Below are 23798 nucleotides of genomic sequence, written 5' to 3' on the forward strand. Positions count from 1 at the left end.
CAGACCTAATGTCAATGATAACTCCTGGTCTCTCTGCAGTTTCTCTTGTGACCTTTGAGACACAAATTTAATGCAGCCTGGGTGGTTTGTTTTAAAAGAATTAACTGATTGCAGCTGCTTGTCATTTGGCTAGGAATCCCATCTTACCCTGTGAGAAAAGTGCAGCAATCTCCAAAGACTTTCTTCGGCTTTATCACTGGACCTAATTAGGAGCTCCTACATTATGTACCTATCTAAAGTGGGGACAAGTGATTGCTATGATTTTGCCCCACTCAGAAGCTTTCTCAGCCCTAGATTAGAACCTAAAAACATGGTAAATGAAAGAGACCCATTTAGTTATAACAAAGTAAAGTTTTCCATCACAGAACCCATATTACTTGTTTTTTTTTTATTTTGTTTTATAAAAAAGCCAGTGAATGTTGTGGTTCAGAGGAAGCTGGATGGTGGATATTCAATGAAAAATGTACTGAATTTGAATCAAAGGTCTTGGGCTTCTCTACCACCTATCCCTTCAGCCTTCTCTGCTTGCCTCAGTTTCCTTATCTGTAAATGAGGAAAAGAGTAGCACCTTCTTCCCAGAATGTGAGAATCAAAGGAAGTGATAACTGTAAAGTGCTTTGTACTTGGGACAGAGGAAGTACTAAATAAATGTTAGCCATCATCATCATCATTATCACCATCATCATCATCTATCCTCTTTGATCCTCGGATATAACATCCACCTCTAAATTTCTGATTTTACATTTTATAATAAAGGTGAAATCTTTTATTTCTTCTGACTTCTCAAAGATATCTGAGAATATCTGCAATCCTTGGCCATCTCCTTATGAATATGATCTGGAGGTGATCCTGACTTTTTGGAGGCCGTATCTCTGCAGTGTAAACTCTAATTAAGACTTCGAGTAGGAGCCTGACAACAAACAGACCATGTTTGTTTTCTGAGTAACAACAGAATTCAGTATGCTTAAACACATTTTCATTAGACTGGTCGCTTGCTGATGAATATTTTGGTTTTGGAAAACCACATTTCCTCAGGCCATATTGCTTTAAAAATCAGGCCATATTGCAAATATTTTAAAGCAGTCATATGTACTTTTTATTATTGAATCATTATGTTCTTCTTATAACCCTATATGTAATAGCTGCTTTCCCCCCGATCTTGGCTAATAGTTTTGATGAACAATTTTCAGTGTAGGAAAGCATAACTGATATGATCTCAAGATCGCTGCTTGACTCGAATTGCTGAGTAAACAGATATGATGATAGAGAGAATATGTGACCTTGGGACCTTCAGCTAAATTACTTTTCTTGTGGAATCCAAGCTTTCCTCTTTCCCACATCATTTGGGAAAATCTCCGAAGCAGTGATTTTTTGATGTCTGTCTCTGTCCTTCTCCTTCCCCTCATCCCACATAAAATATTAGTTTAACAAGCCATATAACCAGTATCTGACAGTGTCCAGAGTAGTAGAAATTTACCCTCTTACTAGCTGCATTGGTTCTAATCTGTGGGAATATTGTTTTTTAGAAAATAAACTTTTTTGAGTTGGCTGTTATTTAGTTTCCCAGTGGAATTATCTTAGCAAAAAGGACTGGTTAAAATCTTGTGATGAGTACTGTAGAGAGAAGCTGCCATTAATAAAGGATGTTGTTCTTGCTATTGGGTCATTTTGACATGCTTTTTCCAACGTGTCTCTCTTCCACAACTTGGATCATTTCATCCATTCATGAGTGCTGCCTAATGTACCAGAAAATTATATTAAGAGGCTATCCGGATATCCTTATGAGATTTAAAATAAGAGAGACATCAGGTTGGAGAAACAAGAATGGAAAGAAAATTCCTTTCTGTAAAAATGCTTTCCAAGGATTTGGAATCGTTCCCCCAAAATGTAAATTATTTGTGCGTGGACTCAAGCCTCCTCCCTCTGGTGGTATGAAAAGTCCTTCCTCGGACCCTCATGATCTAACCTGGTAGTGAATATCCTGACATACTTAAATTGGCATTTTGTTATCTATCGACATTATCCAAATAGATTTTGTTGCAATGACAATTATCTTTAAAATAGACGTTTAATTTATTCCTATTATCAGAACGAGCCTGTCAAAGATGCAAGATGTACGTCTTCTTTAGGGACCCACACCATTACCATTTTCTTATTTATTATATAAGTTTAGACCAATATATCAAGAATTTCTACTTAGGAAAGAAAGAAATAGTCCTTAAGAGCCAAACTCTCTGAGCAATCCTCAGTACCTATGGAAAAGGAACTACTTCTGGCAGCTAAGTAAGGAGGCTTCTGGAAATTTAGAAATGATTAAAATTATGATCTTCTAGAAATTTAGAAATGATTAAATTTATGATCTTCAGGGACCTTGGATATCTTCAGTCCAGCTTCTCCCTGTATGTCCCATTTTACAGAAAAGAAAATAGAGTCTCAGATATGAAGAGCTGCACCATATGTTCAGTTTTTCTGACTTCAGACTTAGGGTTTTTTCTACTATCATCAGCATTTGGATTTTAATAGCAAAAACTTTGGAGAAAAGCTAATTCTCAGAGTTTATAAAGTCTCTCTATTCTCTTAATTTAAGCATATGTATGCGCTTATGCAAAGCAGATATTATATTATACATTAATTAAATTAAATTAATTAATTATGCATTAATTAAAGGCTCTGCTGATGAAGTGATATGAATTTTGACAGGTTCTTGGGAGTTGGAAAGACTTCCAGCAGAGACACAATGCACTGATAAACAGTGGTTTGATGTGAATATTTTTAGACATATGATCAATAGGTTGGCCATCAGCTGAATTCACACTATTCTCTTTTACAAATGGAGAAACTGAGGCAGGCAGAAATTCAGTGAGTTGTCCAAGATCATACAATCAGCAAGTGCCGGAAGTCACTTAAGTTTGACTTTAGATCTTCCTGCCTCTAAGTTTAGAGCTCTATTACTATACTATCTAACTGCCTTGATAATATGGTTTAATAAAAGAACCGCTCTGCTAGGAATCATAAAAGCTGGGAATCATAAAAGGAGGCTGGACTAGTTGATCTATAAAATAATTTCAACTATAATTATTTTTTTATTTTGAACCTGTTTAGCTGAGGAAAATGATAATTTACTCTTCTCTAGAACTTAATTATGATTATGATTATTATTAAGCATTTCCTCAAAAAAATCCCTCCAGGAATGTAGAGCATTTTACAGATTGAGAAACTGAGGTCTAGCTTTCTGATTTGACCTCCAGACCTTCTTTTCAGAACGTCAAACTGACTCAAGGGTACGCCAAGCCCAGACCCTGCATTTTCTAGGGCTGTGGCCAATTTGGCTGGACCTACGAACACAGTCACATCTGAATGCCATGTTCAGAGTAACCGACTAAACTGCCTCTTGATTATTTTTCTACAAGCAGAGCAAAAAGAGAAGATATATATAGCCTTGGGTCTCACAGCTGTATATTCTCCCGGCCTGAGCTCCACACATGCTATCACTCATGCATTCTTGCTTTATCTCGCTCTTGGAAGACTTTAAATGTATTCCTGATTTGGGGCAATGCATTTCTATTATTTATTTTTAATACCCATTCAGTGATCATATTTTCGTTATTTAAAAGTCTGCGTATTTGAGGAAAATATTGTGAGGGAGGGGCCGGCTGGAGCCCGTAGCCTCCCTCAAAGATAGCGGACACATTTCTGAAAGGGGAGATGGACTCCTGGCCCACGCTGACTTTGTGGTTCAGATCGATGGGATCTGGTTCAATGTGTATTTCCTGACTGGGTCCTGTCTGCCCTTAATAGCTTTTTCCCCTTGCTCTTGTTGTACATCTGCCTCTACGGGTTTGTCTGGAAGAATGTCTTCCCTGAGCACTTGGAAGCTGGCCTAAAATCAAACCCCTTTATCAAATGCCTTGCACAGCAGGTCCCCCCCAGGGGAAATGCCCAAATGGGAGCTTGGAAGTCTGATAGGAAACCCCCCGGAGGCTGCGAGAATTAATACATTCTGAATCTGCGGACGAGGCTCTCGGAAAGCCAAGATATACACAGGGCCTACACGTTGGAGTTTACAGATTGTCAAATTGAAATTTGATTCAGTGCACTTTTCATTAAGTACTAGGAAGAGAATAAACCCAGATTTTCCTAGAATTCAGACTAATCTGTCTCTAACTGGATGCCCTGGAACGAAAAAGGGTTTTATATTATTAAAGCATAATCTTGGATCTGTGACATTGCTACAGTACAAGAGGTTATTCTGCGGCTGTCTTAAATCATACATGGCATCTTGGAGATAAATGACCCTCCATCAAGGGCCAGAGGGAAAAATCTCATCTTTGGGAGGGAGAGGATTAATTCTAAATGGATCTGGGACTGTCTTTTAAAGGCTGGACAAAACAGCTTTTATTTTTTTGTGTTGGTTATTTGATGGAGGGACTCAGTGTATTATTCTATGAATTCATTTCTCCACTCATCAAGTGTCCAGACTTTCTTGTAACCTAGTTTGACTTTTTGACCCTGGTTGTATATTATTAGCCCCAATATGGCCCAATGATCAAATACTCTTATTTTTATTAATATTTTTTCATTTCCCTTCTGTATTCCCCAGCTGCATTTGTCCCATCAGAGAATCACCCTGTGTATCAATTTTTTAAAAGAAAAAAAAAGAGAAAAAAATCAGCAAAACCAATCCATACAACAACAATAAAAAGGTCAACAATTTATATAATATTCCATTCTGATATAAAGGGGCTTCATTTTAGGTTGGCTTCCAAGTGTTTAGGGAAGACATTCTTGCAGACAAACCCGTAGAGGCAGAGGTAAAATAATTTATGCAATATTCCATCGATACAATATTACTGCCCCTACCCAGGGGAGGATGTGGAGATGTCTTCTGATATCTGGATGGTTTTTCTCTCGTTAATAAACACCTTTTAAATGCTTACTATGTAGCAAGCCCTTGAGTAAGTGTTGGAGATCCAAAGTAGGACAACAACAATGTTGATCTCAAGAAGCTCACATTCTAATAGGGAAGACATATTAGATAACTATGTAAATCAAGAAATATACTATGTAAAATTACATATTATATATAAAATATCTTACTTTTATACATACTGTTATATATGTATATATGTGTATGTATACACACACATATCTATGTATATATGTATATATATATATATTTAAAATTTTCAATAATTTACAGTAAAGAACTAATAATGGTGCATGTGTTGTGGGGAGAATCCCCTTGCAGAAGGTGGGCTATTTGATCTGATTCCTATATGAAACCAGAGAATCTAGGAAGCAGAGATGAGGAGGGAGAAAGACAGTGAGTGAAAGCCAAGAGTTAGATTCTCAATTTTAGAATTCATTTAGCTTTTTTTTCCTGTGGTTATTGTTTTTTATATTTCCATTGTTGTGGTCTCTTTGCATATTCTTGATTCTGCTTCATTTTTCATCAGTTTTTATTTCAAAAATTATTGATATTTTATTTTAAACACACAGTCAATCCATCTGCTTTTCAGTTGGCATTCTCCTACTTTATTCATTCTGATCACTCACTGTGCCATAGGGGTGGTCCTGGTTCTCCAAATCTAACCCAGCAAAGCACAAATACCAGATCTGGCCCAAACTAGATTTCGAATGATGTGCCAGCCGCTGTCCAAACTCGTTGTTAGGAAGTTGGCCACCAGATGCTGAGTTGTAGCCAGCACGATCCATGGGGTCTATGAGGAGGACATGAAGAGGTTCTGCTCTAAATGAGGGAAGAAATCCTGAAGAAATCAGGGAGCATTGTTTGTAATGTCATTTTCTATTAGCTTTTGTAGTTGTTGACTGAACCCCTTGAAGCTCCTCAGAGAAACTTATTTGAAACCTGCCTGGAAATTCAAGGAAGAAAGAAACTAATGTCATTTAAATCAATTCTCAAACAAACCCAGGAAAGCTATGTTACCTCCTGCACTTTGCCCAGACATCATGATTTCCTTAAGTTCCCCCTTGTTCATTATTCTCTGCTTATGTGTCTGATTGTTTAACTCTAATGTGAATCTGGCAATATTCACATTTTTGGGTAAAGCATTTTTTCATGAAGCTGATGAACCCCTTTCCCAGAGAAATGAATATATGTTTAAAAAGGAATTAAAGCATATTCACTGACTAAAAAAAATTAGTTCATAGATCCTAGAGTAAGAGCCTCCACAGATGTACTATTTGTTTTGTTCAAATATCACAAATGATTGAATATCGCAAAGCTACCATGAAAGTTGAATTTGAGGCTTGGTTTGCCAAGCTGAAATAAAATGGCAGAAGAGAAAATATTCAAAGGAGCATATATTCCTGCATGTCCAATGGATTTTCACTTGAATTCAGACCAAATAGATTCCTGTAGCTTTTTAATCTTTTTCCTGACTTGATCCAAAGTCCCCAATATGATACCATATTTCTTCTTCATCTCAATCTACTGAGATTCTTTTCCTTCATGGTCTAGATCAGCTGTTCCATGAAAGTTTGGGGGATCTCCTGAGATAAAAGTGCTCTCTCCAACTCCAAATTGTCCTTGATCACTTAATATCTCTCTATCTTTAGCTTCACTTTGACCCATTATATGTATGTCATCCATTCATGTACCCTTCTATTAGATTGTAAGCTACTTGAGACCAGAGACAATGATATTTTTCAACGGGGTATTCCTAGTACCCAGGACAGCAACCTGCACATGGGGAATTCGTTAAAACAAAGTTTGATGAATTGAAAAAATTGAGTTGGCCACAAATAGATTGGACTACTCATTTAACTTTGTAGGTCTTAATTACTGTAAAATTTTCTGAACATAGGGAGTTGAACCACATGAATTTAGAGATCTCTTTTATTTATTTTTTCTCTTTTTTAGTATTTTTATAATTATAATTTTTTGACAGTACATATGCATGGATAATTTTTTTACAACATTATCCTTGTTGTATTCTGATGGAAGTGGATATCTTCAACATAGAGAAGAGCTAATCCAATTCCAATTGATCAATGATGGACAGAATCAGCTACACCCAGAGAAGGAACACTGGGAAATGAGTGTAAACTGTTATTTTTACCTTCTGAATCCAATTCTTCCTGTGCAACAAGAAATTCGGTTCTACATACATATATTGTATCTAGAATATATTATAATATATTTAACATGTATAAGACTGCCTGCCATCTGGGGGAGGGGGTTGGGGGAGGAAGGGAAAAAATCTGAACAGAAGTAAGTGCAAGGGATAATGTTGTAAAAAATTACCCATGCATATGTACTGTCAAAAAAAAAGTTATAATTATAAAATAAACAAACAAACAAACAAAAAAGAAATTATATATATAAAAAAAGATAGTAAGCTGGAAAAAAAAACCATTATCCTTGTATTCACTTTTCCAAATTTTCCCCTCCCTTCCTGTATTCCCTCTCCTAGATGATAGGCAATCCCATACATGTTAAATGTGTTACAGTATATCCTAGATACAATATATGTGTAAAACCAAATTTCTTGTTGCAAGGTAAGAATTGGATTCCGAAGGTATAAGTAACCTGGGTAGAAAGACAATAGTGCAAACAGTTTACACTCATTTCCCAGTGTTCCTTCTCTGGGTGTAGCTGAGTCTGTCCATCATTGAGCAATTGGAACTGTATTAGATCTTCTCTTTGTCGAAGTTATCCACTTCCATCAGAATACATCCTCATACAATATCGTTGTTGAAGTGTATAGTGATAGAGATCTCTTTTATTAGAGTAAAGGGAAATTGTGTTAATCTTATGATGTGACCAAGAAAATAATATCTTATAAAATTGGGAACATAGGCTAAAGGCAGCAAATGGAAACCTCTTCAGAGCATCATTGGTGGTCACTGATGAATCATGACCTGTTCACATGAATATGAGTAAATATGAATGAAGAAAGGAGCCAGGTCTTTTTGAAAACATTTCACCTAGCACTGTGCTCTTAAGGCATATTTTAAAATACTTACTGTACCATTCTACCTCACATTTATACTGTCCTCTGCATGCAATCACATTAGATATACAGATGATAATAGCAGGATCATATAGGTTAATAAAATGTTAGGAATGGTAGGGACTTCCACTTCCATTATCTTGGAAGGGATCCCTCTAGAATCATCTTATTCAAGCTCCTAATTTTACAAGTGAGAAAATTGAGAAGCAAGGTCACACAGGCAAAGAGAAGCTTAAATCCCAGATAATCTAACATCAAGTTTTGTGCTTTTCCCATCCACTTCGCTTGTCACTTCCACCTCATTTGTCTAATAGTCTCTTTTCTCACCTATAAAATGAGGAGAATAAGAACACCTACCTCTTAGAGTTATTGTGAGGATCAGATGGGATAATATATATAATCTCTGCAAACCTGAAAGTGTTATATAAATGGTAACTATTATTACTATCATGTTCTGCCCGAATCACCTTCCCATGGCTTGTGAGCGGTGAGAAAATAGCCAATTGTCACTGATCTACCTACCCATTTGTGCCTTTGGGGATGCTCATCTGGGAAGGATTGACATCCCGTTGCTGTCCTTCTTTTCCCAGTCTCATTCCCCAACTGGTGACCATGAGGTTTTGGGGGAAAGCAAAAGTAAATTTTCATCTGGAAAAGTTTAGCGAGCTCTGTTTTGGATAACAAATTGCTGTAAAACCATATATCTGTATTTGGTTTCTTCAATTCCATCAAAAGATTAAGGCTCCCTTAATCAGTTTTAGCACTCATCCCTGAATTTCTTCCAATCTGTAATCCTGTCTTCATTCTCATATACCTGCAATAGTCTAATAGAGTTCTTACCAGATTTCTGCATAAATCATTATTTTTCTTTTGCTTTTGGCTCACTCATAATGCCCTTTTAAAAATAGCACAGAGCAATACTGCATAAACATATATGCTTTACAGACTCACATTACTTGCTCTCTATTGTCAACCTCCTAAAACTGTTTGGCAAGAATGCTTTTTCCAGATTTCTTTTACCCATTGGTCCATCCCTATATTTCCCCGCCCCTTGGTATTACTCATTTGGATGTTTTGATGGTTCTTATTTCTTTAATCTATTTGTTCTCTTACTTTATCTTCCCTGGCATTCCCAGCAGCTCTCAATATAAGGTCCTCAGGAATTTTCATTGTTCTGCTATTTATTCCTCATCTAGACTAATAAAAATGTTATATGGCCATGAATCACCCTTTTTCTTATTTGAGAGTTACCTTCTCTTTATCACCAGATAACAGTTGACTTCTCAATTTATTTCCTAATTCAGAAGACTACATTAAAATCCAAACTGATGCTTCTATTATTCCTAGAGTAAAGATTCATTTTTATTTTTGAAATGAAAGTTAACACTTTTTTTTTTTCAAATTCTAGTTGGTAGTTCATCCACATTTCTTCAGAATTCATTAAATGTTCAGACTATGAAAATGGAATGCTATTGAATACATTGCATTTAGATGACCTTACCACAGGCAGAAGAACTATATGGTAACTTCACGGTGTCTTTTTTATTTCTTTTGGAGGTCATCTACAGCTGCTTCTGGAATTCTCTAAAAGAGCTCACGAGGAGTATCCCCTACTAGGATTTCCTGCAGTTCTGAAGCTTTAAAAAATCCACTTAAAGACTCAACACCAAAGTCATATATTGACTTAAGAGCAACTTATATTTTAGTATCAGATAGACTGGTTTCAGTGAGGTCCATTTGCCATTTCCTTCTCCATTTTTCCTTATACCTTTTTCCAAATTGTCCTTCATGCAACTTTCTCAGAATTTGTTCCTGCAAGTGATTGTCCTTGAATATGGGAGATAATGTTATCCTACTCTTCTGGAGAACTGGGTAAGATTCTTGGGAAAGATCATAGTAGGAAATAGAAATGATTTCACCTTTGTTGGATCAGCTCAAGGGACTAAAAGTGCTAAGGCTACTTGAAGATAGGAATGGTACCAGAACCTTTCTTTGGGGGTTTAGGGAATAAGGAAAATTGCACTCTAACATTTTAAAACAATAGATTTTATAGGTAATACATAATTATTAAATTCAATGGTTATATCTATTTATATGAAATATGGTTAAAATAAACAGGAGGAACAGAAAGATAATTGAAGTGATAAGGTGATGAGAGATGATGACTCCACTTATAGAAGGATAAATGCCCTGCATCTGTTGCCTTGGTGATAGTGGGAGGATGAAAAGTGAGGTTCTTTCATTTACTAATGAATGGGACAAACATTTATTAAGTATCTGCTAAATATTAGGTAGTAGTGCCCAGTGCAATGGGGCAGGGCATGGAGTGTATAGGGGTAATACAAAAAAAATAATAAGACAGAACTTTCTGAAGGAGTTTAAGAGAACAAGAGAAGGATACACTAATTACAAAACAAATTAAAATGTACAAAAGAGGTACAATGAGATCATTAGAAGCTATCTGAGGAGAAGAAGGTTGTTTTTATCTGGGAGCAATCAGGGAGGCTTTCTAGAAGCCGCTCACCTCATGGTAAGTTTTAATAGAAGAGAAAGATTTTAATAGGTAAAGATGGGTCAGGAGATGAGGTAGTATGTGTCAAATTACTTGCCAAACGCATAGTATTTGTTAGTTTTGTTTTGTCTTATTTCCTCAGCCTTCTCAGCCTTTTGCCAAAAACACTAATTCCAAATGAAACATGAGCTATCTCCCTGAACTGAGTGTCCGGATAACATTCCTCATTTTCTGTACCCTGTGAAAAACTCTGGTGCTCTGGGCTGGCTATAACCTCGATTCTAGGGATGATTTCCTTACTATAGACTGCGGTTCACATACAATTAGGAATGTTTATAGGGTGGTGATGAAAATGAACCTGAAACTTTGTTTTAGAACAGGGTTGGATGGCCCAATAATCACTCTCCGCCGATGACTGGGCTAACCCTAATGTTAGCATAAAGGGAGTTACTGGCAAGTGGAAGCTCCATTGAGTTCTATTCATGGAAACCCCATTGGAGAGTATAGCTTTCTCGATAATTTGTTGAGATCAGGACCGTCCATTGCTTCCCCCAATACAACCCTCCTGCTGATGTGTTAGGACTTTGAGCCCTATTTCCTGTGCAGTGTACATGGGTTAAAGATAATGCAGTTAGAAAGGGTTCCAGGAAGCCACAAGCTCCATGATCTCCCCAGTTACCATCAAGTAGGGAACAGGGATTCTAGACTCAGTTCTTCCTTCCATGTGAGTCTCCTGCTTCCAGGAGTCATGTCCTGTAGTTTGGATGGCATAAACCAGCAGGATTATGATAGTTAACATGGAATTATGATGGTTAACATAGAATTACAATGTTCAACATGGAATTATATGATAGTGAACATGGAATTATGATAGTGAACATGGAATTGTGATAGTTAACATGGGATTATGATGGTTAACATGGGATTATATGAAAGTTAACATGGAATTATGATGGTCAATGTGGAATTACATGAATGTTAACATGCATTTATGATAGTTAATATGGAATAATATGATAGTTAATATGGAATTGTATAGTTAACATGGAATTATGATGGTTAACATGGCTTATATGATAGCTAATATGAGATTATGATGGTTAACATGGAATCATGATGGTTAATATGGAATTATATGAACATTAACATGGAATTATGATAGTTAACATGGAATTATATGATAGTTAACATGGAATTGTGATAGTTAATGTGGAATTGTGATAGTTAACATGAATTTATGATAATTAACATGGATTTATAATAGTTAACATGGAATTGTGATCATTAACATGGAATTATATGATAGTTAACATGGGATTCTGATGGTTAATATGGAATTATGATAGTTAACATAGACTACTTTTTTTATTGTTCAGTCATTTCTGACTCTATGACATGTAGACTTCTCCAAGTGGTTTTCTTGGCAAAAATGCTGGTGTGATTTGACATTTCATTCTCAGTGTATTTCCTTTTTATAGAGGAGGTAAAGAGGGGTTAAGTGACTTCCTCAAGTTCACACAGCCAGAAAGTGTCTAAGGTCAGATTTGAATGAGATATTCTGACTCCAGGACTGGTGCTCTGTCCACTGCATCTCTGCCTCAGGATAGTTTATTAGCTTTTCTCAAATTCAGTCTCTTCAGTGGGTTAGAGTTTTATTCAATTTATAGTCAAGATCATTTGATATTTTCTGAATCCAGTTCTTTTGCAATTTTGTGTTCTAACATTAAAAAAAATCAAGCATAATTAATGATTTGCATGTTTTACAACTTAAATAAAAATAATTGCTTTCCATTTAAATGTTTCTTTCTTTCCTCCTTCTTCCCCTCCTTACTTCACTGCTTCCTTCCCTCCTCTCCCTTCTTCCTTCCTTCCATCATTTCTTCTTCTCTCCTTATTTCCTTTCTTTCATCCCTCCCTCCTTTTCTTCTTCCTTTTCTCCCTCCTTCCTTCTTCCTTTGTTCCCAATATTTCCCAATGAAAAGGTTTTTGGTTTTTTTTTTTGAGTAGCTGGATGTTTTAGAAAATAGTAGTTAAAAAAGATCATTTATCAATGAACTCTGTTATTCATTTGTCTCTGTCCTGTACCACTTTTCCTCCCTCCCTCCCTCCCTCCTTCCCTTCCTTCCCTTCCTTCCCTCCCTCCCTCCCTCCCTCCCTCCCTCCCTCCCTCCCTCCCTCCCTCCCTCCCTCCCTTCCTTCCTTCCTTCCTTCCTTCCTTCCTTCCTTCCTTCCTTCCTTCCTTCCTTCCTTCCTTCCTTCCTTCCTTCCTTCCTTCCTTCCTTCCTTCCTTCCTTCCTTCCTTCCTTCCTTCTTTCCTTCTTCCTTCTTTCCCAAGGAAGAGGTTTTTAATAGCTGTATACTTTAGAAAATATTATAGTTTTAAAAAAGCATCATTTATCGGGCAACTTTGTTGTTTAATTGTCTCAGTCCTGTCTCACTCTTCATGATTCCATTTGTAGTTGTCAGATACTGGGATGGTTTGCCTTTTCTTTTTCTAGTTTATCTGACAGATGAGAAAACTGAGGAAAACAGTGTTAAATGACTTGTCCGGGGTCACACAACTAGTAAGTATTTGAAGCCAGATTTGAATTTACCTGAGTCTACACCTGGTACTCTAGCAACTTGTGCTACATATTCAATAAATATTTATTGAATTAATAAATGTTTGGTGTCCATTCTCTAAGGTCCCAAGGGGAGTATTTTGCCACTCTTTTATCTTTGAGGTAAGCAGAGGAATGAAGGAAAAGGTTGATATTCTTAGAGGTGAAAGGCCCCAGAAGAAGCAATAGCAGGCCCAGAACACTATTCTCAGAAGTTAATGGCCTCTTCTCGTCCACGATGGAAGAGTAACGAAAAGTTATCTTCCTGCTGGCCAGTAATCTTTGTTGGATTTATTAGATTTGGCAGTCTGGAATCTTGATAATCAGCCAGTAAGCAAGTATTAAATGCCTACTGTTTGCCAGGTACTGTACCAAATATTGGGTGGAGAAACAAGGCTGAATATAGACTTTTAGAGATATTCTATAAATGACATTAGAGTGATCTTTGAATTGTGGGTTGCCCAGGGGAGAGTAAGCTCTTCAGCAAAGCTAATGGTATAGCTTATTAGGAAAATATACATACATGCATGCATGTGCACACATATATGTGCATATATGTGTATATACGTATGTATAAAGGTGTGTATTTATGTGTTTCTTCTGCCTACATTTTAGTGAACTTAAGCCTGGAAGGGAACCATGTCACTTTCCCCGGGAGGAAACTGATTTTTAAGAGAGGTTTAATTAGTTTACCTCAGCTCATAGAGCTAGTATCTGTGGTCAGACTGGAGCCCGGGTCTCACTGGGTCCAAGCCCAGCACCCTGTCCACTATTCTCCATCACCTCTCTCATGACAGAATGTCGTCTCTCTTCCTAGAAGAAAGGAGTATTTCACTCTTTTTCTTCACATCCCTAGCAGGTAGCACATAGCTCTTGGCATGTGCTAGGTACTTAATAAACACTTGATGACTGATTGATTAATTGCAGGAAGAGCCCTATGCTTCAGGTTCCCAACGTCCGGGCCCCCAGATCAGTATCGGTATTGGGGGAGCTATAATGACAAAGTGCTGATGAATGCTCTACCAGATCGGCACAGGTTTGAGTTTCCAGAAGTGTCTGCTGGAGAAAAGTGAGAGCCTGAGGGGCTATCCCAGACCCAGAGCCATCTCCTGAGTATATTATGTGAAAGGGTCAGCATCCATGTGAGCATAACGCACTAGGTCTGACAACCAGGGTAGGTTTTAGCACTGGACTATCTATTTTGTTTTTCCTGGATAATATCTGTCTATTATCCTACAAAGTTTGGATCTTCCCTGTCACACTTTCATTCCCCACCCTCAACTTAAACTACTTTATTTGTCCTAAATTCTTCACTTATCTATAAATCTGACAGAGAAATTAATCCAAAATCTCTTATTTTGTTTCTGGTATTTTATGTGTGAAAAATTTACCCATATTGATTTTATATTGGCATATAGTCTGAAATGTTGGTCTATACCTACTTTCTGACATATTGTTTTCCAGTTCTCCTGGCATTTTTTTGTCTAATAGTGACAGACGGTTGGATCATTGACTTAACCATATGCTATGTAACTATGGTCATTTACTGTAGTGTAATTTGTACCTAATCTATTCCACTGATCCCCCACTCAATTTCTTAGCCAATACCAGATTATTGTGATAATTATCCTTTTATAATGCAGTTTGAGGTCTGATATAGCTAGATCACCTTTTCTTCTATTTTTTCATTGATTTCCTTAATACTCTTGAACTTTTGCTATTCCAGATGAATTTTATTATTATATTTCTAGCTCTATAAAATAATTATTTAATAGTTGTATTGGTACAGCACTGAATAAGCTGATTAATTTAGGTAGAATTGTCAATTTTATTATATTGGCTCTACCTACCCATGAGCAGTAAATATTTCCTAACTGTTTAAGGTGACTTTATTTGTATGAAAAGTGCTTTATAGTTGTGTCCATATAGTTCTGGGTTTTTCTTGGGAGATTATCCTGTCAAACCCCTGATTCATATGCTTACATTTGCATATAAATTCCTTGAAAGTAAGGATGATTTCATTCTTTGTATTTGTATATCTGGCACTTAGGACAGAACCTGGCACACAAAAGACATTTAAAATGCTTGTTGATTGGTTTAAAAAGCAGACCCATTGTTTAGTCCTCTCTCTTCCTCCTGTCCTGATACAGTTGATTTTTTGAACTTTGCGTTGATCTATATTAAATTTATCACCCATGATTAGAGTCAGCCCACCATTCTATAATTTTGGATTTAGTCCCGTTAGATATCTTCATAATTTTGTCATCTGTATAACTTTTGTGACTTCCCTTAAGCCACCAATGGTGTTATAAGACTTTAAGTCATAGATGAATGACTGAAAGGGATCTCTTAAATCAATCAGTCTATTTGGATTCTCTTCTTTATTTTAATGATAAAGAAAATAGGATCCAGAGAAATGAATTAAGTGACTTGCCCAAGGTAACACAGGGAACAAATAGAAGAGCTGGGATTCGAATTTTAAATCTTCTGACAGGGTTCTTCAGTTTTCTGCAGGCTTGCCTATCCCACCTAAACCTACTTCATCCAGTTTAAGCCCTCAGCTACTGTAACAGAAACTGTTCCTGACCTTCACTACTCCCTCCATTAGACCAAGACCTCACTGCTTAGACCTTGGAAGTTTAAAGCATAATTGTATTTGTTCATTTAAATTTGGAACAACTGTTATTTTTGACTAGCACTTTTCTTTTTGTTGACCAATGAAAGGGTCAAAAACTTTGGACATGACTAAAGCTCTAGATTTTCAAAGATAAGTTTCACCCTATTCAGTCCAAAATCCAGTAGGACCCTGAAGAGCAAAAGCCACTGTTTATATAAACTGGATTAAATATGGCACCGAAGCATCAAGGAAGTCGTGGAAACGAAATCTGAAAGGTAAATAAAGAATAATCAAATAACTTAAGTTTAGGGTCATTGCTCACTTAGTAATAAAGCACTAGTTCCCCAAGGAAATAAAAATTAAGAAAACATCTTTTTGCTGAAACACGAAGTGGAAATTTAATAAAAATAAATTTGCCATGTGTTCCAAAATGGAGGCAAAGTGCTTGGGGAATTTCTCAGCTGGAGCAAGGAAATGTTTACGTGCATAGCCTACCTCTTAATGAAACTCTAGGTAGGAAAGTGCTTTTTTTCTTTTTGCATTATCTCAATTTAGAACATTTAAAAATGTCACTTTTAATGTGAAACTATTGTGTCACAGTCTCTCAAACCCAAAGACCACATTCTATATGGGAACGAGGCAAGATCTGTTTGCTAGACTTCACTCTTTGTGCTTTGCTGGTGGAGGGCTGCAATAATAATAGCTAGCAAATTATTAATTATTATAAGGTTTGCAAAGTGCTTTTCACATATTTTCTCAATTACTCTTTACAACAACTATGACATAAATATTGTCACTTTCCCCATTTTACAGGTGAGAAAACAAATTGAGAGGGTTAAGTGAATTGAACAGGGTCATACAGTTAAGCAGGATTTCAATTAAGATCTTCCTGGCTTCAAGTTCAGAGTTCAATCACTGTACCGCCTAGTTTAAGGAATCTGAAGGAAAATGTTATCTACATCCAGAGAAAGAATTAATAATTAGAAATATGTATAGGATGAATTTACATACATATATAAAATACGTATATACACACATTTGTGTCTGGCATCTCTAGGGGAAGGAGGAAAATATACATAATAATTTTATTATATGTTTAAAAGGAACAGCAAATTGTATATAATTTATTTGCAATTTCCCATGCAATCTCTTTTTAATCATAAAAATATTCTGATGAACAGAAACCCATTTTAACTGTGGTGTAAGTGACTGATTACTTAAAATATCATCCCTTTTAGGATATTTAGCATTTTAACTCGTCACTAACATCTGTGGCTATAAGAGGGCTTCTTAAGCTGGGGTCTGTGAATTTTGGAAAAATATTTTCATAACTTTCAGTATAAATGATTTCTCTTGTAATTCTCGTATTTATGCTAGACTTTTACAAATATTTTGAGAAGGGGATTTTAGGCTTCACTATAGAGTCAAAGGAACAATGGCACAGAGAAGGATAAAAATCTCTGGCAAAAGCAATTAATAACTTAAATAGCAGAATTCCAGGTGTGACTGGATGAGGAATTGCTGAGGGGGTACAGAGTTCTTACTGGGATCCCTAAGAATAGCCTCAATAGATCTTTGATTTCTTCATCTATTTTTGAAGTCAATCCTACTCAATATAGGAATGATTTTCCTGGATTTTTCACTCCTTCCTACTTTAAAGTATTATATGAATGGTTTATAGACATTCATACTATTATTTGATCAAGGTAAGATATTATGGGAAATGCATATTAAGGGCAAAGGGCAGACAGTGGGGATATTTGAAATGGGCTATGTAGCTGGAATTAAAAATTTATATTTACATAAAACATGTGGCTACCATATACAGGGCCATATTAATCTAAATTCCATGCTTGTACCTGGAAACAATATTTGTCCCAAATGTGCTCGATATAACTGGTGGCAATTCTTGCTCAATGATTAATCCAAGCCTTCATTTTTTTTCCATGTCGGGGTGAAGCCAATTTCTGAGTTTTACCCACAACTGCCCAAACAATGCCCCTCCCCTTATCTTCTTTACTGGCAGGTGGTTTTGAGTGGAATAACTTTTGAGCATGGAACCATGTCAGAAGGAGGGGGAGAGAGGGGAACGCTCTTAAGACTGGGCTTAATGGTAACCTAAATATTGAGAAACTGATTAACTGAAGTATTCTAAACCTAGCTGCATTGGGTAGAATAATCATGGTTGGTCAGATTAATATCAAGAGTTCACTCACATGCAGATGCTTACCACTTAATCTGATTAATGTAAGACTTTGACTACATCTACACAGAGATGGAAATTGGAAATTTGGGGAAACATCTGGAGGGTTTGTTTAGGGGATGCTAAACCGCGGAACTATTGTCGCTATCCAGACATGTGGAATATTTCATTTTCCTCTGGCTTTTGAGCATTGTCTTTGGGCGGTATCTGCTTCTGTATTATTATGAGGTGTTCAGTAATAGTTTTTATTATTCATATTCCTTAAGTTATATGTATACATTGGAGTCTTGTGTTGTTTAATCTTATTTCTCTCAGTTCCAGAGCAGCATTTCTCCTCAGAAAAGTTATTCCACTTCTGGACAACTCATTTTCTTTCCTTAACTCTTTGAAATCTGGAGTTCTACTTCCATAATACCCATTCTCTGTCCTTAATCCTCTGTAAGTTGGGGTTTACTTCCACATTACTCACTCTGTTTCTTTAACTCCTAATTTACTTAGGCATTTTATGGTACCTCTAATAGTTCTCTGCTAATCAGCTCTGTCTGTCTGCCTATATTCTGATATTGGTCTCCATTTAGGATCTTAGCTCAGCTTTCTCATCAATCTTTCTGCCTCTAGGCGCTTTACTCCAATTTATCTTTTCTAGTACTGCCAGAATAATCTCCATTATTATATGCAGATATTTTTGTAGAGCTGGGTGCACTGAAACTCTAGGATACCATGCATAGGGCTTGTTTTCTTATTCCCTCCACAGGGTCCCACAGTTCTGTTTTTAGTAGTCCCTTCCCAAAGATACTTTTCTAGAGGAACCTAACTATGATTTACTTTATTTTCTTGCCTTCTGTCAATCTGCTTTTTCACTTTGGGTGCCCTCCTCTTCTTACCCCTTCCAGTTCTGGATCCAGATTCTGGGTAGTCAAAACAATCTTGTTATTTCTCCTGGATGGGGTGTGTCCATTTACTTTCCTTTGGCTCCACTCATGTACCCAATAACTTTAAAAGTCAAAATACACCTTTCTCTGGCTTGTGTGTGCTGTCTTCCCCTATTAAAATGCCTTTCCTCAGGACAGAAACTGTCTTTGTTTTTATAGGCCAGTGCTTGGTGCTTAGCAAGCATTTAAATGATTTTTAAAAATTCATTTATTCATTCATTCATTCATTCTTCTCAAATAACCATAAAGATGAAAGCATGGATCCTTTAAGGACTGAAGTTTATGCAGATATGTTATGCCAGTCCTAAAAAAAAAAAACCTTCAGTGACTATTTTTCACTGAATAAAACTTTACTCATTTTTTTTTCTGGCAGTTGGGGCTTTGAACATTTTGGTATCACCCTACTTTTTCATCTTTATATATCAATCTGAATTCTCCATGCTAATTAAATTGTCCAGTTCCAGTTCCCTGAACACTCTCATCTTTTCCCATGATTTTTCAAACATTTCTTAAGCACCTACTTTGTATAAAGCATCATATTAGGTGCTGGTGATAAAGAGACAAACCCTTATCTCAAAGAGGCTAAAGTTTGCTGTGGAAATACCAGATCCATGTTCTTCTCTCCTCTCTAATAGACAGACTGGAGATGGAGTGCTAAATGTCTCCGCAATATCATTCCTTAGAGAAGGCAGAAACTCAGCTTTGAGCTCCCTCCAGTCTATTTTCTGCTCTTTTTGGTTTCAGCTCCACTGAACAAGATGTCCCTTCCTTCATCATGCCATGTTCTGTCTCCACCATTTTCCTGCTTCCTTTCTGTTTCCTTCTTCATTAACATTATAAGCTTCTTGAAGGCAGGTACTTTAAAAATAATTTCTTACCTGACACACAATTTATTTAATGATTATAATTTAATTATATTTATTTAATAAATATAACTGAATTATTGACTTAAAAACAAAATATTATCACAATCCCTGCCTTAAAATTTCCCCCATTCCAGTAAAGAATGGTTTAGTCCCCAAAGGCTTGAAGACAGAAAAAAAGTTGAGTTTGAATTCTTCCTCAGACCTTGAGTCTCTGTATATGTAGGTGATTCAGTCTCTTCCCTTCCCATTGCTTCTGCCTCCTGTGGGACCGTCTCATTGTGTCTGGGCAGAGGTATGGCAAACCCTGGGACCCTGGGCAAGCCTTTTATGTCCCTTGGGCTTAATCGCTTCCTCTCTGAAAAGAGGGGTTAGAAGCAGAGAATCCTTTCCGGGCCAATGACTTAGTGAGCTTTTTGGACAGAGGATGGAGAGATGTCATAGCCTTAGCAGAGTCCTTGGCGTTGCCCCCACCCATGCAGGAGTCAGCAGGCTGGCACTGCCAGACTGGCCACGTTTTGGAGAAATGGTTTTTAGCCGATGGACTTTCCCTGGCTCTCTTGCATTCTGCTTCACTTTATCATGAGCTGGCTAAACTTGGAGGCTTTCAAGGACATGGATTCACTTTGGATCTATATAAACTCTGCGCCTAATCATCTATGAAAACACGTATCATTTTACATTAGAACGCAAGAGTTCCAAAAGAAAAATCGGGGATATCAAAATGTCCTAAAACATCATGGAGGAGTCAAATACCCACAGGCAATTTTGCCCTGTACTTCTTCCTGACCTTCCCTTATTCCAAATTTGGCATCAAATGGAATATTTGATCTTTTTATTTTTTTTTTCCCAGCCAGGAAATTTGCCTCATGCATTTTAAGCAGCCTAATCCTCAGCACTATTAGTAAGTCTCCAGTACATGTAAAAGTAATTCAGATAAGGTTGAGATTTGTTAGCACAATAATGAGGTAATAGTTTGTCTAATTTAATCTTGACATAGTGATATGTGACACTTGAATAATAGACTAAGGTGACCTTAAAGGTTAATGATGATATTGCTCAGCTGAAGACAGAACCGTCTAGACCCCCTTGCAGTCAAGCTCACATTTTTTTTTTAAATAATTAGGTTACTTGCACAATGACAAAGCTACAACATAAGGTTTTCTAGAATTGCAAACTCAAGCAAATTGGCTGTAAAAGATGCAGGATTTGACAGTCCATTCTTTAGAATCTTGCTATCCTGTCAGTTGAAAAAAGAATCTCAGACTAGTTCTATGAAGGGTCAGGAAAGCACTAAATTAGCCCAGATGCCACTGGGGGGTGTCTCTGGCTTACTTAACCATCCTGATGGAGTATTTCCAAATCATCATCAAGTTTTCGATTTTCCAGGGAGCTCACACGGTTAGATGAATGCAACTTGGGTTGGTTGAAGGGGAAAAAATGAAATGACAAGAGACATTTTTAGAATAAAAAAATTCTGATTTCAGATTTTGGTTCTTGAGAAAATATTTGTAAGAACTGAAGCATGCACAAAATTTTCAGTTGGATTCAAAAGATCTGGGCTCAAACCCTGCTTTTGCTCTTTAGCATTTTGGCCATTATTACTGTGTCATTAAGGCCTCAGTTTCCTGATCTGTAAAATGCCAAGATGGCACATCTTCGCTGGAAATCTGTGATCCTGTGAAGAGATTGGATTAGTTCATCGCTTAATGTCCCTTCCAGGGCCTAAGATTCTGAAGGTTCTTAGACTTTTTCATTCTTGACGGCTGCCATCGGGCCCTTTGGCCACCACAGAATTCACTAGGGTCCAAAGTCACTCTTCCAGTCAGTTGTTTAATGTTTGGTCTCCCATTTTTGCCTACTTGGCTGCTGTTGGGAGCTAAGCCAGCAGAAAAAGTAGAAATTCTCCTCTATTTCTTTACACCTTTGACTATAGAAGCATTGTGATAGAGGAATGTAGATGCCTGAAGAAAGCCCCTCAAAAGAAGAGTCTGAATTGTCACAAATAATCAGATCTCTCATATTATGAAACTTGGTCCAATATGGCCCCTTCCTGCACTGGGTCAGTCCTGGCACAAACCAGGTCCTGTCCCTCCAAATACTCTACATATATTTTATTTAGGCTCACAAAATAGAGCTCCTAAATTGGGTGTGCTGATGGAAATTTCATAAAGAGATTCCATTTTTTTCAAGTCACTGAAGTTAGTTTTAATACAGATAAATTTTCCCATTTTTCCCCACTTAATTTTTTTCAAATCATTTTGTAGTGTCATGGATCTTGAAAGCTTGAATTGTCCCACAACTGCTTTGGTTAGGATGCTCCAGAAGAGCCATGTTTGGCTCCATAAGACCTCATTTAGGAGCAACCTTACCAAAATGGGACGTGGCCAAAAAAGATCTATTTAGAGGGTGAGGGGAAGCACGGCTTACAAGGGACCTCGTTAGAGGAAGTGGAGAGATTTATACTGGATTAGAAAAAATGTGATAAGGGACTCTTTTCCTCTCATGTTTGAAGGGCCTTAAGAAGGAAGGAGATTGACATTATTTAGCCTGGTCCCAGAGGAAGAATTGTTGGCTAGAATGTAAGAGGGAGGTAGATTTAGGCTATATTTAATTGAAATAAGGGCAATTGGGGGAACTAGTGGACAGGCTAAATGGATAGAGTGCCCAGTCTGGAGTCAGGAAGACTCACCTTCTTGAATTAATAATATCTATCCTCAAGACACTTCCTAGTTGTATGATCCTGGGCAAGTCACTTCACCAAGTTTGCCTCAGTTTCCCCATCTGTATCATTCCAGTGCATTTGCCAAAAAAAAAAATCTCAAAATGGGTCAGGAAGAATTAAACATGTCTGAACAACAACTGAAACTAGTTTAAATAAATCTCTCCCCAAATGAGTTCTTAAGTAACAAGTTTCCTGTCACAGATAATCTTCAAGCAGAGACCGGAAACTTACTTGTCAGGGATATTTCAGAGAAGACTCACGCCTCAGGCAGTGGCTGGATTAACTGACCTTTGGGAACCTTTGCAATTCAGATGGTCTATAATATCCTCATTTTCTTTATTTCTCCCTTAGCAGTGCTTCAGTACTGTCTATTGCTTTACAGGTGCTATGTGACCCTTCGAATGTGCTTTGGATGTGTAGGCAGAAAAACTAAGTTTGAATCCTGCCTCAGAGACTCACTAATCCCTGCATAAATCATTTTTTCCAGCCTCAGTTTCCTCATCTATAAACTGGAGATAATAATAGCATCTACTTTGTGGGATTGTTGAAAAGATCAAATGAGTTTCTAGAGGTAAAGCATTTTGCTTACATTAAAATGTTATTAAAAGCTGGAAATCCTTAAATTGGCCTTTCTATTTTCATGAAATCTTTATTTATTACACTCTACTCCTGGAACTTGGTTACCTTGTTTACAAGAATTTAAAGAGTTTTCCTCCTCCAACCTTTCATTACATTTGCTATAAAAAACCCATTCTTTTATGGGTAGATATAGTTAATGTAGAGCTATCATTTCTTCCAAGTCACTGGATTGCATCATTTAAATTACATTCAAGAAGTACTCTATTTGCTTCTGTAATACCAAAGCATCTGATTGGAAAGGGATGAATTTCATTCATATGATCATGTTTTCAAAGGAAAACAAAACACAGCACCTTTTTTTTTCCTCAGTAAAATCTCATTTACTCAACTGTCACACATATTACCATTTTCTTTTCTTTCTTTTTTTTATTATAGCTTTTTATTTACAAGATATATGCATGGGTAATTGTTCAGCATTGACAATTGCAAAACCTTTTGTTCCAACTTTCCCCCTTCTCCTCCAGATGGCAGGTTGACCAATACATGTTACATATGTTAAAGTATAAGTTAAATACAATATATGTATACATGTCCAAACAGTTATTTTGCTGTACAAAAAGAATGGGACTTTGATATAGTGCACAATTAGCCTGTGAAGGAAATAAAAAATGCAGGTGGACAAAATTAGAGGGATTGGGAATTCTCTGTAGTGGTTCACAGCCATCTCCCAGAGTTCTTTCGCTGGGTGTGGCTGGTTCAGTTCATTTCTGCTCTATAGGAACTGATTTGGT

The sequence above is a fragment of the Sminthopsis crassicaudata genome, chromosome 6, assembly GCF_048593235.1.
Source record: "Sminthopsis crassicaudata isolate SCR6 chromosome 6, ASM4859323v1, whole genome shotgun sequence".
Classification (NCBI taxonomy): Eukaryota; Metazoa; Chordata; class Mammalia; order Dasyuromorphia; family Dasyuridae; genus Sminthopsis; species Sminthopsis crassicaudata.